This window comes from Pteropus medius, unplaced genomic scaffold (assembly GCF_902729225.1).
Source record: "Pteropus medius unplaced genomic scaffold, Ma_sr-lr_union100, whole genome shotgun sequence".
Classification (NCBI taxonomy): Eukaryota; Metazoa; Chordata; class Mammalia; order Chiroptera; family Pteropodidae; genus Pteropus; species Pteropus medius.
Window position 1 is genome coordinate 8458405 of NW_024347788.1, and position 16073 is coordinate 8474477.

Here is a 16073-nt window from a genome sequence, read left to right on the forward strand (position 1 = left end):
AGGGGAGTGGGTCCTGCAGCTCTGTTTCAACCACAGTGGCTTTGCCAATATGTTTTACATTGGGCCTTCTTAATTTTTTAAATAACTTTTTTTCTTTTGGCAAAAAGACTTCCAGAGAAGTTGCAAAGATAATACAGAGAATTCTCATAAACTCCTCATCCAGTACCCCCTTATATTAACGGCTGACATTGCCATGTCACACTTGTCACAACTGGGAAACCAACATTGGTACCTCGTTATTAATTAACTAAATTCCAGACTTCATTCATATTTCACCAGTTTTTCCACTGACGTGTTTTCTCTGTTCCAGAACCCGATCCAAGACATGCCATGGTGTGTAGTCATCACGCCTCTTTGGTCTCTTTTGATGTGTGATAGTCCCTCAGTTTTTCCTTGTTACTCATGACCTTGACAGTCTTGAGGGTTCTTAGCCAGGCATTTCATAGACCGTCCCTCACCCTGGCTTTGTCTGATGCGTTCCTCATGAGGAGACGAGGGCTGTGGGTTTGGGGAGGAACAGCAGCACAGGAGCGAGGTGCATTTTTCATCACGGCACATCAGGAAGCAAATGGGGTCAAAGAGATGTATGACTTGCGAAGCTGACCTTGATGGCCTGGTTACCATGGCGTTTAGCAGGCTCCCCCACCGTAAAGTTACTGCTTTCTCCCTTTCCATTCTCTTTCATTTGGAGGTCAGTCACTAAGTCCCTCCCACATGAAGGGTGAGGGTGAGCTTCGCTTCCTGGATGGAGCTAGAGCTACCTATGGTATTTGGGATCGTTCTATAAGAAAGATTTTTCCCTTTTATTCCATGTATTTATCTGTTCAACCATTTATTTATAGTAGGATGAGTTCCTGTATGTTTATTTTATACTTTGGGTTGTAATCCGATATCATGTTACCAATTTCGTTGCTCAAACTCTCCCGGCTTTGGCCATCGGGAGCTTTTTTGGTTGGCCCTTATATCTCTTTACATGCTCCATCCTTTTGCTTTTTGAGTACTTTATTGCTGTAGGGTACACCAGATACTCCAGGCTTACATTGTACTTTCACTGTTCCAGCCCTAGAACTAGCAATTTCTCCAAGGATCACTAGTTCCTTTTACTGGAGAATGATACTTAGAAGCCAAGATCTGAGCACTAATATACTAGTTGTTACTGGGGTATCACTGCCCCAAGCCTCTCTTAGAAGAAAGAGCTAGGAAATACGCAGGCATATGCGTAGAGATACAATTGTTTCTACATCTGCCCATTTGTTATGATATTATATATACATACATATATATATACATATATATATGTATGTATATATAATATCCCATTGCATGTATAGATATATATATGTATATATATAGATATATAGAGAGAGCTAAATATGACTGACACATCCAAGTATAAATCAGTACTAGCCTTACGTCCTTCCTACATGCAAATGCCCTGAAACTGGAGTATTTGTTCAACTCCAGTATTTGACTTTTCTTTGAAAACAGATTTCTATTCATTTAAGATAACAGGAAAAAAAAAAAAAGCTTGAAAATCAACCCTGTAAGAGAAGGCCATTAAATTATTTAATGCAGAAAAGCGACATAATTCTATTTTTAGAAACTTTACTCTGAGATGATGTAAGGGATGGATGGAAGGTGGCTAAGGCCCGAAGTCAGGATCCACGTTAGAAAGAACACTGTGATACCCACATGGAATATTAAGAGGCTGCAATAAAACAGCAGCTATGGAAATCCAGAAGACAGATTCAATCTGATAGATATTTTAGAAGATTAATGCATAGTACTTAAGTGATTGGATGTGGAACAGGAGAAAGAGATTGGAGAAATTGCCTGTTCTGGACATTTCGTGTGAGTAGAATTATACCATACTTGGCTTGGTCTTATGTGTCTGGTTTCTTTCACTGAGCATAATGTTTCAAAGTTTATCCTCATTGTAGTATGCATGAGTATTATATTTTTTTTTTGGCTGAATAATATTCCATGCATGTATCTACCACATTTTCTTTATCCATTCGTTGGTTGCTGGATATTTGGCTTGTCTATAGTTTTGGCTATGGGGAATAATATTGCTACGGACATTAGGACACAAGTTTTCTGAGTGGACATATATTTCTGGTTCTCTGAGGTCTATACCTGGGAGTGGAACTGTAGGGTATGATGACAACTATACAATCATATTTTGAGGAAACATCAAGCTATTTTTCAAAGTGGCTTCAGCAATTTTACATTCCCGCCCGAATGCAGGAGGTCAACTTCTCCACACTTTGCCAACACTTACAATTATCGCCTGCCTTTTTTAGCATAGCAACCCAGGTGGGTGTGAAGTGGTGCCTCGTGGTTTGGATTTGCATTTTCCTAATGACTAATGATGTCAAGCACAGAGAATATTAAAAATACATCAAATTCTTAGCAATAAATGAAACAAGAGTCACGCGGGAATGTTACACTAAAAACTACAGATTATCACTGGAAGATCTTAAAGAAAAGCTACAACAGTGGAGAAAGAGTATATGTTTATGGATTGGAAGGCTCGATATTGCTAACGTGTGAATTCTAATCACAGTCCCACCAAGCTGAGTGTTTTTAGCAACTGGAAAGCTAATTCTACAATCTACACAAAACGTTAGAAGAACTAGGACATCTAAACTGATCTTATAAGAGAAAAACAAGGAAGACTTACTCTAGAGCTCCAGCAATCAACAGAACGAGGCACTAGCATGAAGAGCAATAAAACCAATGGGAGAGAAGAGAGGGCTCAGGCATAGACCACACTTACAGACGGTCATCTGCTATCTGAGAACGGCATGAAGGCGTTCCCATAGGAAAAGGCAAGTCTTTTCAACAAATAGTGCTAGAAGAATTAAATATCCTATATAGAAATACACACACACACACACACACACACACACATATAAAATACCTCAATAATAAAAATACAAAAATAAATGTAAGGATGGGCAAAAGATTTAATGGATACTTTACAAATGAAGATACATGCATGGCCAGTAAGCACATGAAGATTCAACATATTAGTCAGCAAGGAAAATGTCTATCGGATGTCGATGAAATATGACCACAAACCACCAGATGGCTAAACTTAAGAAGACCGACAGCACCAAGTGCTGCTGAGGACGTGAGACAGCTGAAATGATCACATGTTGTCAACGGGGATGTCAACTGGTGCAACCGCTTGCGACAAGGATCTGGCCGTTTCCTCTAAAACTTAACAGAATATACGGCTACCTGTGACGAAGACTCCACTCTTAAATACTGACCTAGTAGAAATGAAGGTCTATGTTCACAAAAAGACTTGTTCAAGAACGTTCACACCGACTTCATTTACAACACTCATAGCCTGGAAAGAGCGCAGGTGTCCACGGACAGAAAATGAATAAACAAAAAGTGATAAATTCATAGGATAGAATGTCACTCGGCGAGAAATAGGAACGAACTACCGACAAACTCAAGAAGAGGCTCATCTCAAAAACATATACGATGTGACAGAAACTTGACACCAAAGAGTATGAAGTGTTTATGTGACGCTCTAGGACTTGACTTGATTTACTCTGGGGGATACCTGCTTGGTGAGGGTGTAGGAGATCTTCCTGGGGTGACAACAGAATTTGGTTGGCACCGGTATATAAATTTGTTGGAACTCATGGATATGTCCACTTAAGATATGTGTATTTTATGTGAAAACATAAATTTTACCTTAAAATTTTGACTTAAAAATCATAAACTTTGAATTCTAGCAATGATACATATGCCAAAGTATTCAGGGGAAATTGTAATAATGTCTACAGTTTACCTTGAAGTCTGTCCAAAAATAAAATGGATTCATGCATAAACAGAGGGATGGAATGATGCATAGTGGTGGGTATACGGTACTCACTGCGAATTTCTTTCTACTTTCCTCTACGGTTAAACATTTTCAAATTAAAACCTTGCAACAGAAAATAAAATTCTTGAAAACGAGTCTTTCACAATAAAAAAAAGTCAAAAGACAAAAAGAAGAAAGCAGTCCCAACTTCATATTCACTGGGTATGTGAACTTGAGTGTGTTAATAAGCAATCTATGTCTTAATGTCCTTATTTATAAAACGTAAATGATAAACAACACCTACTATGCAGTATCGTTAGGGAGATGTAGTTGCTACTATATATAAAGAACAGTTCCTGGTATAAGAACTGAGTAAATGACAGCTCCTATTTTTAGTGAGCGTGGCGTGCCTGTGGCCACAAACCCACAAAAAGAAAATGTCTTCAAAACAGAGGACGACAATGTTTGCACTTTGTCAAAGCAGTTGTTATTATTTTTTGCACAGATAAAATCAGATCCACTGTGATTTTTTTTCTTCTGTGTATGGATGTCACTTATTAGGACCCCTAAGTAAACCATCTAGTAGAGAGGAAATATTATATTTTTTAAAATCCATAAGGCATATTTTTAGAAATGGTATTTCCCTGACTTTCATTCCAGGAAAATGCTAACACATGGCAAGGAGCACGCGCAGCCCAGGAAAGACAGCCTGCCAGATGTCACAGCAATAAATAGAGTGAGGCCTTGGAGAGGAACCATAAAACCAGAACGTGGAGTATTATGTCTCCAATACCCTTCCCATCTGGTACTTAGTCCACGGAAGTTATGGGATTTTTGGAAATTCACCGTTGTAGGTCACCTTTAATTAATTTTCTTATTTGTTTAGTGGAAATTTAAATCACGGCCTACTTGGGCTAAGTTCTAGGCGAGCCCTCTACGACCTAAGCGAAATGAAGCTGGTAAAGTAATTTTAGAAAAAAAAGAGTTCTAAGTGCAGCGTAAGGAGAGGTTAACACTATTTATATCCTGACACCTTTTTTTTTAATATTCATTTTAAAAATATAATTTTAGCACTGTCAATCAATAGATAAAGCGACAGCATATTTCTACAAATGACAGGAATTCTCAGAGGAAAAAAAGTAGCAGAAATTATGTAGATTATGTCTCACTTTGCTGAGAAGTGCATAAGTAAAAATTATGTGGACTATGTCTCACTTTGCTGAGACATGCATAAGTAAAAACAAAAACAAATAATTTTATAAATTAAATGTTCTACAGCGCTTATAAGGATTACTGTTCTTATAAATAGGTATTTTAAATGCAAGAGGAATTTCTTAATGTGATATCTTTTGCTTTCTTTCGATTTAGTGACATTTCTGATAAGAAAACCGAGCTCGAGAATGCTGAAAATCGTTTCATCCTATTGTGACTGCGGTTCTTTGGGTTGTCAAATATATATTCTTTTGATAATTCAAAGAAAATATGATTAGTGGATTTTTTTTACTAAGGATGTTAAAATAATAAAGAATTCTTTTAAAGTAAAAGAGAAGTACATTCCATTCCCTTAACTCATCTTTATTTGGGTGTTATACGTTCTCTGCTAAAATTTAGGAAGGAATTTCTAACAGTGATGGCATCGTTCAGTGAATAGCAGTCCTCCCTGTTAGTGAAAAATTTCAAAGGAATGGAAACATTCTTAGACATTATATCTGGAAAACTTTCGCTAACAGTATTTATTCAAATGTTCATATTTTCGGAATTTAAAAAGAATTTAGAAAAATGCCTTCCTATAAAAAAATGCCCTTCCTTTTTGTCTCTTTAAAAAGGAACTCCCCTTGCCTCCAACACACACACGCGCGCGCGCGCACACACACACACACACACACACACTGAGCTATCGATATAAGCTAAAGAAAAAATAAAGAAACACTAGCTGCAAAGCAAACTCTAGGATAATAGGGCAAACACAGCTTAGCCCTTATCTTTTCCTCCCACTTACCTTTCAGGCTGGGGGGCTGGGAAGTCTGCCCTCTGTGACCTCTTTCTTGGGTGGAGACACAACCTATGAGTCAGGCGCCCTGCACTTGAATGCCTTATTATTCCTCCTCTTTGAGGGGAACTCTAATAAAATGCTATATGTAGATGAAAATACTCAGTTATTTGGAAATCACCTTTCTGGGTTTTACCACCAATACATACACCTGTAATCTTAAAACATCCCTTCAATATAAATAGTAACGAACTTGTCAAAAAGGTATGTTTGGAGACTTATATTGAAATAGTTTACCGCTGACCTTAGATGAATCTACCGTTTTCTAATTAATGCCAAGTTGCTTAAGAGGATAAATGGCCGAACTTTTGTAATTCGGCTCATTGTGGATTGTTATAGAGTAAAATTTTTAGGGAGATGTTAGAGATTCATGAAGCAGTATAGAGGTTTTTGTTATTGTTTTGCCGAGGTTTTTTATTAGCCACAAGATTGTACTACTGTATTTACTTGAGAGTGTATAACTGTCCTTGAGATTAATCACCACATAATTCCAACAAGGGGCTCTCTTTAGTGTACCTAAATTAGGGAGGCTTTGCTATATTAATTTTGCCTTCTTCACAAGCATCCTTGAGATCTTTTTGTCTTTAATTACTTATGTCTATGTCTCAAGTATTATGAGCGCACTGAAATTTATAATTTTTCTAAGTTCCTAACACTTAGGAGGTTTGTTTTCTGCCTAGATCTGTTAACCTAATTTTACCTTCAACACTCTCTGGAATGATGCATTGCTTATTTTTAAATTTTGCACAGCTGTACCTGTATTAAAGAATCCAGATTCAGGTTTCAATTTACTCAAAATGAATTCTCTGACCCTCTAATCTGAATTAAAAACTACACTTAGCTTCTCACTCTTCTCCCTTCCATTTCAAATTTTAACAGTTATTTTCTCAAACTATATTTGAAAAATTTATAATCCAACATCATGACCAGTCATATCTCTGCTAAACCACAATTCCGTAATTGGCTTGATCTTTCTTTCTCTGTTTCTCTCTCCCCTTCTCTCCTTTCCTTTCTCTTCTCCTTCCTCCCCCCTCTCATCCCCCCTCTTTCTTTTAAAATTCTATGGACCCTGATATAAAATAAATGGAACAGGGGTACGTGTACCTTTATGGATAGATGTTTTCAAATTTGCAGGGTAGATACCCAGAAGAGGGATTGTTGGGTCATATGGTAGATTAATTCTTAGTTTTTTGAGGAACCTCCATACTGTTTTCCATAGTGGCTGCACCAGCAGCGTATGAGGGTTCCTTTGTCCCCACATCCTCTCCAGCACTTGTGATTACTTGTCCTCTTGACGACAGCCATTCTAACAGGTGTGAGGTAGGAGCTCATTGTGGTTTTGATTTGCATTCCCCTAATAGCTAGTGAAGTTGAGCATCTTTTCACATGTCTGTTGGCTATCTGTATGTCTTCTAGGGAGAAGTGTCTGTTCAGGTCCTCTACCTATTTTTTAATTGGATGGTTTGTTTTGCTATTGAAGTGTCTGAGTTCTTTGCATATTTTGGATGTCTGTTACAGCATTATTCACAGTGGCCAAGACATGGAAACAACCAAAGCATCCTTCGATAGATGACTGCATAAAAGAGATGCAGTGCATATATACAATGGAATTCACTCGGCCATAAGAAGAGGTGAAATACTGCCATTTGTGACAACATGGATGTGATCTTGAGATAATCATGCTAAACGAAATAAGTCAGACAGAAAAAGTAGAAAACCTTATGATTTCACTCATACGTGGGATAGAAACCCGAATGCAACGAACGAAGAAGACAGACAAATAAAAACTCACAGACACAGACAACAGTTGAGTGGTTACCAGAGGGAAAGGGGGAAGGGGGAAAGTAGATAAGGGTAAAAGGGATCAAATATAAGGTGACACAAGGAGATTTGACTTTGGGTAATGAACACGCAATGCAATAGACAGATGATGGATTACTGAATTGTATGTTTAAAATCTATGTCATTTCATTAACCAATGTCACCCCAGTCAATCTAATTTAATAAAATGGAATAGAAATTGTAGAAGGAGGACGGTAGGCCTATGACTGGACACGTTTCCCCATTTTCCATTGCAGCCTGATCTCCTTGGCTCCTCTCCTGCTCCTGAGAGCCTGGGCCTGCAGAGGGAAGGAGAGGAAGGCAAGGACGGCCGCCAACCTGTCATGACCTGACACAGTCCCCATGCAGCGACTTGGAGGCAGACAGATGGATAAAACGGCTATTCGATTTTCTAAAGTAAAATCCGCCAGAAATAAGGAGTGTGTAATTTGTTGAAGTTCCATCGCGCACATTAACAAATATGTCAGATGAGAAGCCAAGGTCAGCTGTGGATCTATCGTTATGACGGACACTGATAAAAATCATACATTTACTGGTGGAAAATAGTACTAATAAGCTCATACTGGGAATATTAGTACGACCAGAACAAATTCTATTAAAAACATATGTGACTAAGATTGAAAAGCATTTCTCTGCTGATTCTACACATACAGAAACCCCTAAGTGGTGTGGTGACACCCAATAGAGCAGCTATAGGTACCGCATGCAAGAATTTTGGACAGAAACCCAATTATCTGAGGACTGACGCACAGTCACAAAAGTCCACTGAAGTTAAACTTGGCAGGAATCTTAGATGAGTAGAACTCCCTTAGATACAACAAAAGATTAAAGAGGGGAAAAATCTCTACGAACTTGACTTTCAGAAAAGACCAGAGCACTGCTTGCAAGCGAGAGCAAAGGAAATTCTCAATACTTATTCATCTTCTCATATAGAAAATTACATTTGGCAAGTGGTAAGATCATTTACAGCCTAATAATTCCCAGTATCTTAAAGGGAATAAAAAATTTAAAAGAGTGAGAATTAAACTCAGGAAAGGCTCTGTCAGTTCTAGAAATAATTGCTTTTTCTCTTAAATTTTTCAAAGTTGCATTTTTTAGTGGTGTCATGTGGCTCAGCCCACATACAAATATGTAATTGGCCAAGAAACACTTTCATCTCTTAGTATAACAAAACAGAACAGAATTTGAGATTACTCTAAACTCTAAGATATACAGCTCTTAAAACTTTAAGGAGATGGACACTTTAAAAAAAAAATCCTAAATAATCTGGGAACTCTAACCGAAGACTTTAATTTTCATAACTCTTGGGAATTGATGCTCTTAGTTAACTCTTATCCTTCATTTGTTTTTAGACCTGTTTTCAATCACAAGAGGTCTAGGTGTTGAAGTTAAATGATCTAATAGATGACAGCTGGTCGCTAGGAACACTAAAATACCTCCGAGTCAAATGACCACGGAATCTCTACAAATATTTATGACTTTGTTTATGTATTCAGTCATTCGACAGATATTTATTTGGTACTTGCTAGGCAAAAAAAACACTCACAAAACAACCCTAAAATCTCCTGAGAACTACAAATGTAGATTCACTTGAGGATTTTTGATAGCTTCCATATTTTGAAGGCACCAGACACTAAACAAACATTGAACTTGAGATAGATCTTGAAATGATGAGCATTGTCCTTAACTCATGGACACCAACCGAATCTCAGAGGCTAAGGGTTAGAAGTTATCCTCTCTTCCTTCTTCCATTCTCTCTTGTTTGTCTTTGCTCTATTTTTTTTTTTGTCCTTCCTTAGAGAGAGCTTAGACACAATGATGCTCGATAGAGATGGATCTGTTAAAATCACATTAGAAACTGCTCACAGGACAAATCAGTAGGAAGGGACAGAGGCGTGTCAAATAGCAACAAGAAAACAAAATAGAAAATTGTGTGGACGAGAAGGAAATAAAAGGTCTCGTGGTTTAATTTATAGAATAAATATTTACTAAGTGCCTATTCTGTGGCGAGCAGGATGCAGCCGTAGCTCACGGTAATCACGTGTATCTGCTGTGAATGCGGAGCTGGGGGCAGAGAGACTAAAGCCTGATAGACGTTGCCCTATGAGAAGGTAGATCTACTTCACGTGTGGAAGCTACGCAGCATTTAACCACTAAGAATGTACCACATGTCCAAATATTAACAGATAACTCTGAAAAAAAAATGCTGAGAAAAAACAAGTTGCAAAGGTATAAATTTAGTATGATCTCATCTATGTAAAGTTAAGAATAATAGTCTCTTTATATGTAGACATAGTCTTACATTAGTTTTTTAGATATATGTGTATATATATGTATATGTATATATATAACACATATATCTGGGAATGGATGAATAGGAAGGATAGTGAGATTTTTTTGACTTTAAAAAACAGATCTAAAGCAAATATGGTGTTATCAACACTAAAATATGCAGGTGGGTACATAAGGTTTATTATTGTCTGCAAGTTTAAACTACTTCATAATAAAAATAATAACCTGAAATTAATATAATATTTTATGTTAGCTAATCTTTTTTTTATTTTATGTCAGCTAATATAATATTTTATGTCGATAATTTAAAATTAAAAAAAAAATGGCTAGGTGTAGAGCCAGGGAAGAGAAAGAGTAATCTGAGGGATCATTTCATAAACTATATGAATGTCTAACCAATGTGCTGTATGCTTGAAACTAATAATAAAATAAAATTTAAAAAAGATGTTTAATATTTTTATTTTGTGGCTTAAAAGAAGAAAGCTATAGAAACTTAGGTCATTAGAAGGAGCTGTTTCAATAAGCCCAATTTTCTTACGTTTAAGCCCAGAATATACGAGGCTGATTATTTTCCATTTTCAGGAACAACGGAGAGTGAATGTGGAAGGAAAAACTGCCCTTGACATGATAAGTCAGTGGAGCTTTTGCAAATGGTGTTCATTTCCAGACGGAGGTGAATCATCTGAATACAACAGAATCAAAACCACCATGAGATACCATCTCACACCTGTTAGAATGGCTATCATCAACAGGACTAGTATAAACAGATGTTGGAGAGGATGTAGAGGAAAAGGAACCTTCATACCCTGCTGATGGGACTGCAAATTGGTACAGCCACTAAGAAAGATGGTGTGGAGGTTCCTCAAAAAAACTAAGAATTGATCTATCATATGATCCAGCAATCCCTCCACTGGGTATTTACCCCAAAGCCTTGAAAACTCATATTCAAAAAGATATGTGCACACCGATGTTCATAGCGGCATTATTCACAGTGGCCAGGACATGGAAGCAACCGAAGTGTCCTACAATAGATGACTGGCTAAAGAAGCTGTGGTACATACATACAATGGAATATTACTCAGCCATAAGAAAAGATGAAATACTGTCATTTGCAACAACATGGATGGACCTTGAAATTATCATACCAAGCAAAATAAGCCAGACAGAAAAGGTTGAAAATCACATGATATCACATATGTGGGATATAAACCTAAAAGCAACAAATGAACAGGACAAACAAATGGACATGGACAATGGACTAGTGGTTATTGAAAGGGAGGGGGGAAGGAGAAGGGAGAAAATTTTTAAAAATGTAAAAAAATTATGTATATATAGTATTAAAAATAATAATAAATAAACTGGCGTTTAAAAAAAAAAAGTGAACACAATCGTATTGAATCCTCCAACTGTAAAAAAGTGTTTCAACTCATGACGTATCCACACAGGTGACTCTTTTTCTTCCTTACAGGGTGTGAATATGAGGTACGAGAGACACGGGTAAAGGATGCCACATTTTCATGACTGCTAAAAATGTATGATTACAGTCTGGATTTTGGACGTTTGCACACAAAGTACTGATTAGTCAGTTGTGCAAGACCACAACTGACTTAAAAAAAAAAATACCCTTCAAAAGACTTGCTTTTCTTTCAAAATTGTCATGAAACATTTTCTAATGTAATTCCAAGGAGCGCAATGGATTATGGGTACTTAGCAGGAAGGAAATGCACGAACGTTTTATTAATTTTGGGTCATATGTAATGCTTTAAATTAACAGCAAGGGGCTAAAGGCTTTTGTTTGTTTTTGTTTTTGTTTTGTTTTTCTTTTTATTACAGTGATAAAGAACTCTGGTGAGGTGAGGGTCACTTGAGATATACTGTTAAAAATGAGAGGTAGAAACATATAAATGAATGGTATCACGCGGCATACATTTTCCTGAAAAAGTAGTCTCCGTGCATGAGAATTAGATATATACCCACAATAAGAGGGCGTATTGACCTATAATTTTCAATATTACATCCTTGTATTTTTTTATTACGTGGTATTTTTCAACTAGTAGAGGAGAGAGGAACACGGTCTCATAAAACTAATATTTATTCTTCCATGTTTATAGAGCTAGTAGAGATTTCAGGAAATGAGAAAGTCTGAGAAGTCAAATATAACTTGGTGTCCTGTGCACAAAAGAAGACAGGACAGGAAAATCACCACGTTTAAAAAAAAAATCTGGCTCAGGAGCTCGGTCACAAAGCTTTAAAAAATTAAATAGCACAAGATAAGGAAAGCCTTTGATATTATTATTTCTCTCTCCATAAATGTAGCTCTTTAATAGATGATAAATCTTATCATGTAAGATTCTTTATTTTACTAGAAAGCCCAGCAAAGATCCCTTTAATCCAGTCTTCAGTTTCGACCCTGCTCCTGACAGGTGTATTTCGTGGAGGCTGAGGCAGACAGGAAGTAAAATCCACTGTAACAACCCAGACGCCCCTACTCAGAACTGTACCTTTAAGGCATGAATTCTTAGTTTGTTATCAAGTAACCTTTGTACTAGGGAATTCAATGCATTCTTACAGTCAATTCAAAGAATATAGTAGTGAATGAGCATTTGTTCTTCCATGAACTGGTGGTACCTATATAATGGGACATGTCTCAAGAGATCGGAGCTTTTCATAAAGCTTCTGGGGGAGAAATGTCCCAAAGCTCGATTGTCTCTAAGTCCTTTCCCTGTAATACATAACTTTACTTGACACTTTGGAAGGGTCCGGAGAGATAAAAGCCATCCAGTCATTTCCCTCCTCGCGGAGGCATGACGGACAAAGTGGTGACCTCCGATGAGCAAGCGAGGGAGAAGAGGAGAGGCTGGCGGAGCTCGAGAGGGGGAGGCCAGGCTGCGGCTGCAGGGAGACAGTCAAGGGCCCTGTGGCCTCCCACGAACTTCCGTGACACGGAGGAGAGGGCAGAAACTAGGACGCCTGGTGAAAAGCCAGCGAAAATGCACTTCCTGTGCTACTTACCATTTTCCGTTTTCTCTCAGATTTCTCCCCTTTGCTCTCTCGGTGACTGAGCTGGCACCTGCCCAGCGCCAGTGCCACCATCTCATCTCCCCCGGGATCCGGGCCCTGTCTTCTCCCTCCGTCTCCAGGGCTGTCCTCTCTCTGCTATGTCCCTGCCCTGCGTTCCGACATCACCTTTCTCGTATGCACAGCGTACTACACAACGGCGATGCCCTCTCAGCACCGACCCAGAAAGTCTGGTTCTCCAGAAAAGCCTCCATATAGGGGCGGTACTGTGCTTCTAAACAGCTGAAACGTAAATGTAAGCCCACGGTGGAGGTGTGATGGAGTGAGAGGGGACGGGGCCCAGAGCTAAAATCTCCGGTCTAGGCCCAGCCCCGCCCTTCGCTGGACCACCATGCTTTGTATTTTGAACTTGAACTTGAAGTGAGAAGTTTATCGTCTGGGGGTCCCGGTCCTTCCCCGCAGGTAAATGAGAAGGAGGGTTGAATCTGGTTATGGCAGTGACCGGGGGCTCGAGGAGCTATTGGTCCCTGGGTCCTGGGAACCAGGCTATTAATCATTCTAAAATCATGGGACAATCTTGCATCATAAATGTCAATGGTGGCCCCATTGAGAAACACCAAGAGATGATTTTTAATGCTCCTCCAACCGGTGTGGACTCTTAAACTTAAGTAGAATGTAGAGAACTTATGAGACTTGGGAAAGAGCTGTGAGAATAAATTATTTGTGGATTATAAAGTTTCACGGGGGAAAAAAAAAATTGGGTTTATCTCTCCTGAAGAGAAAAAGGGAGACTCGAGTATACAATGACACAGGGGAACTCTGACCAGTAAATGTCTTGTCTCCATGGAAGAAGAAATAACTTGCCATGCCAGGAGGCTAGAAATTACTTAGGCTTTCTTGACAGCAAGGTTTTGAAGAAGGAGAATCTACATCAGGTTTCAAAGGAAAAGTGGGTGCCTACGTGTGAGGTTTTGAAAACAAATAGATTCTCGTGGGTCTTAGAAAGTTCAAGCGAGATCTTGCTTGTAGACCAGGGAGGAATATTTACGTAGCTTCTCAAGTCCCTTCTAGCGTTTCTGTTTCTATGGACACATTTATTAGGTTTCCGCACACTACGACATTCCACCGAATTGGCGGAATGGGGAGCCGAAGATGGAGGCTCAGTTGCCGCCCGCTGTCTCCCCTAAACCTACCGCTGGCCTCACACTTCAAGGGCAGCGAATCGTGAGGCCCGGCCGTCAAGGGAGCCGAGGGAAAACCGCAGTCCAGCCCAGCCCTGCAGTAGAATCTACTTTGATTTCTCAGAAGAAATAAAATAATATTAAAAAACACAGTAAAGGGCTATTAGGGGAGAAAATATTTGTCACCATGGACAGAATAAAAGTTCTCTCAAATGAAATAGACGCGTGTGGAGAAAGGCCTGTCATTCCAGAGAAAGTACTTGTGCCGCTTCTCCCTTCTCCTCACTCAGGGTCTGTCCGATAACTGTACGGAGCTGGATCCTCTCTCCTGCTTATTTTTCCACCCGTGAAAGATGCGTGGATCGAAACTACCCTTTGGGAAGGTTTGATCGGAAAGCGCCTTCATAATAAAAGTGTTTGCCTCGCGCAATCTCAACAGCCAAACGGATGCTTCTCAAACTGCTATGCGACGAGCTCTCGCCTTGAGTCAGCAACTATATTGCTAATAATTTTTCGAGCCGTTAATATACACGCAGTAAAAGAAACGACAACGGCTCTGTTCCACCGTTGTAAGTCAGAGGGTGAGTGGCCCTTGGTGGAACTAGATGAAAACACCCTGGCCCCTTGGGACTCTATAATTTGAAAAATGTCATAATGATAATGCCCATCGTTATCGACCAATGCGGTTCTGATTTTCAATATTTCAAAATCTAATTCATCCACAGGTCTTGACTAATTGAAAATACTTAACAGAATCTGATATATGTTGACACGCAGCATAAATTTATTGGATCTGTTCAGTTAGAATTTACGAATGCAAAAATAAAATTTGTTCTAAGCCAATGTGGAGAGTATTTTATTGCTAATATTGTTGTAACATCCCACGGGGTATACAATAATAAATACGAGAAGTAGTATATCAAATTCCTGTTCATTGATATCCCTCTCCCAACAAAATCAAAGGATTACAGTCTGTGCTTAATCTACTGCCAGGGTTCTTATTGCAATAGCACATGATTATTACCCATTTTTTAAAAGACTCCTCGAAATTAATAATATCTTCAGTGAGAGAAATGGAAAAAATTAACACAAACCTTAAGACCTCCAGCAGATCAGATGACAAATATGTTCTTTGGGAACGTGGATGAAACTGTATTCACAAAAGTCCCTTAAGTGGACGCTGGGCACGCAGGAAGTCCCTCGGAAGACAGTGCGGCTGTGACATGCCAGGTGCTCCTGGAAGGAGAGGAAAGCGTGCCCGTGGGGTACGTGCAGAGGACCGTGGTGCCAGTCTCGGCCATCGTGCCCAGAGCGCGCTGCATTAGCACGTACCGCTATTATTAAAACGATGGTCTTAATTCCTGTTAATTTTGTAACCCCCTGAATCTCTGTATTCACAAATGGCAAGGTGGGGAACAGTCGACTGTATTTAGAAATTTCTACCGGTCGAAAGCATTTTGACTAAGCGAACTCCGTTTTTACTTTTACCTATACAGGTCGGGACTGGGGAACTGTACACGGGGTGGGTCCCCAGGCGGCGACGCTCACACCTACTGAGCGCCCACGGCTCAGGGCACCGTGCGCAGGGCTGATTAATCTGAAAAACGCCCCTGTGACTGGAGAGTGGCAGGTCCATTTCACAGAGGAGAAGACTGAGGCCCAGCCAGGCTCGGAACCGGGTCTATCGAAGCCCAGAGGCCTCAGGTCTGACTCTCCCCCATTTCACTCTGCAGCCCAGGTGACTTAGAAAAATATTTCACCAACGGTATTGACAAGAACACAGATAATGCTGCAATATACTGAATTAATTCAAATATTACCAAAGTAAGTAAGGCATTTTCTTTCTTCACTTGCTTTAGTTTTATAC

At 39.2% G+C, this 16073-nt stretch overlaps 1 protein-coding gene across 1 annotated transcript in view; it reads right to left on the bottom strand.

Annotated features, from left to right (window-relative positions):
• ENOX1 (ecto-NOX disulfide-thiol exchanger 1) overlaps positions 1-16073 on the bottom strand; it is a 370860-nt gene that overhangs the window by 222205 nt on the left and 132582 nt on the right. The window contains exon 2 of the mRNA XM_039877329.1: positions 15301-15442. The gene's annotated coding sequence lies outside the window, so the exon portion shown is untranslated. The remainder of the gene's footprint in view (positions 1-15300; positions 15443-16073) is intronic.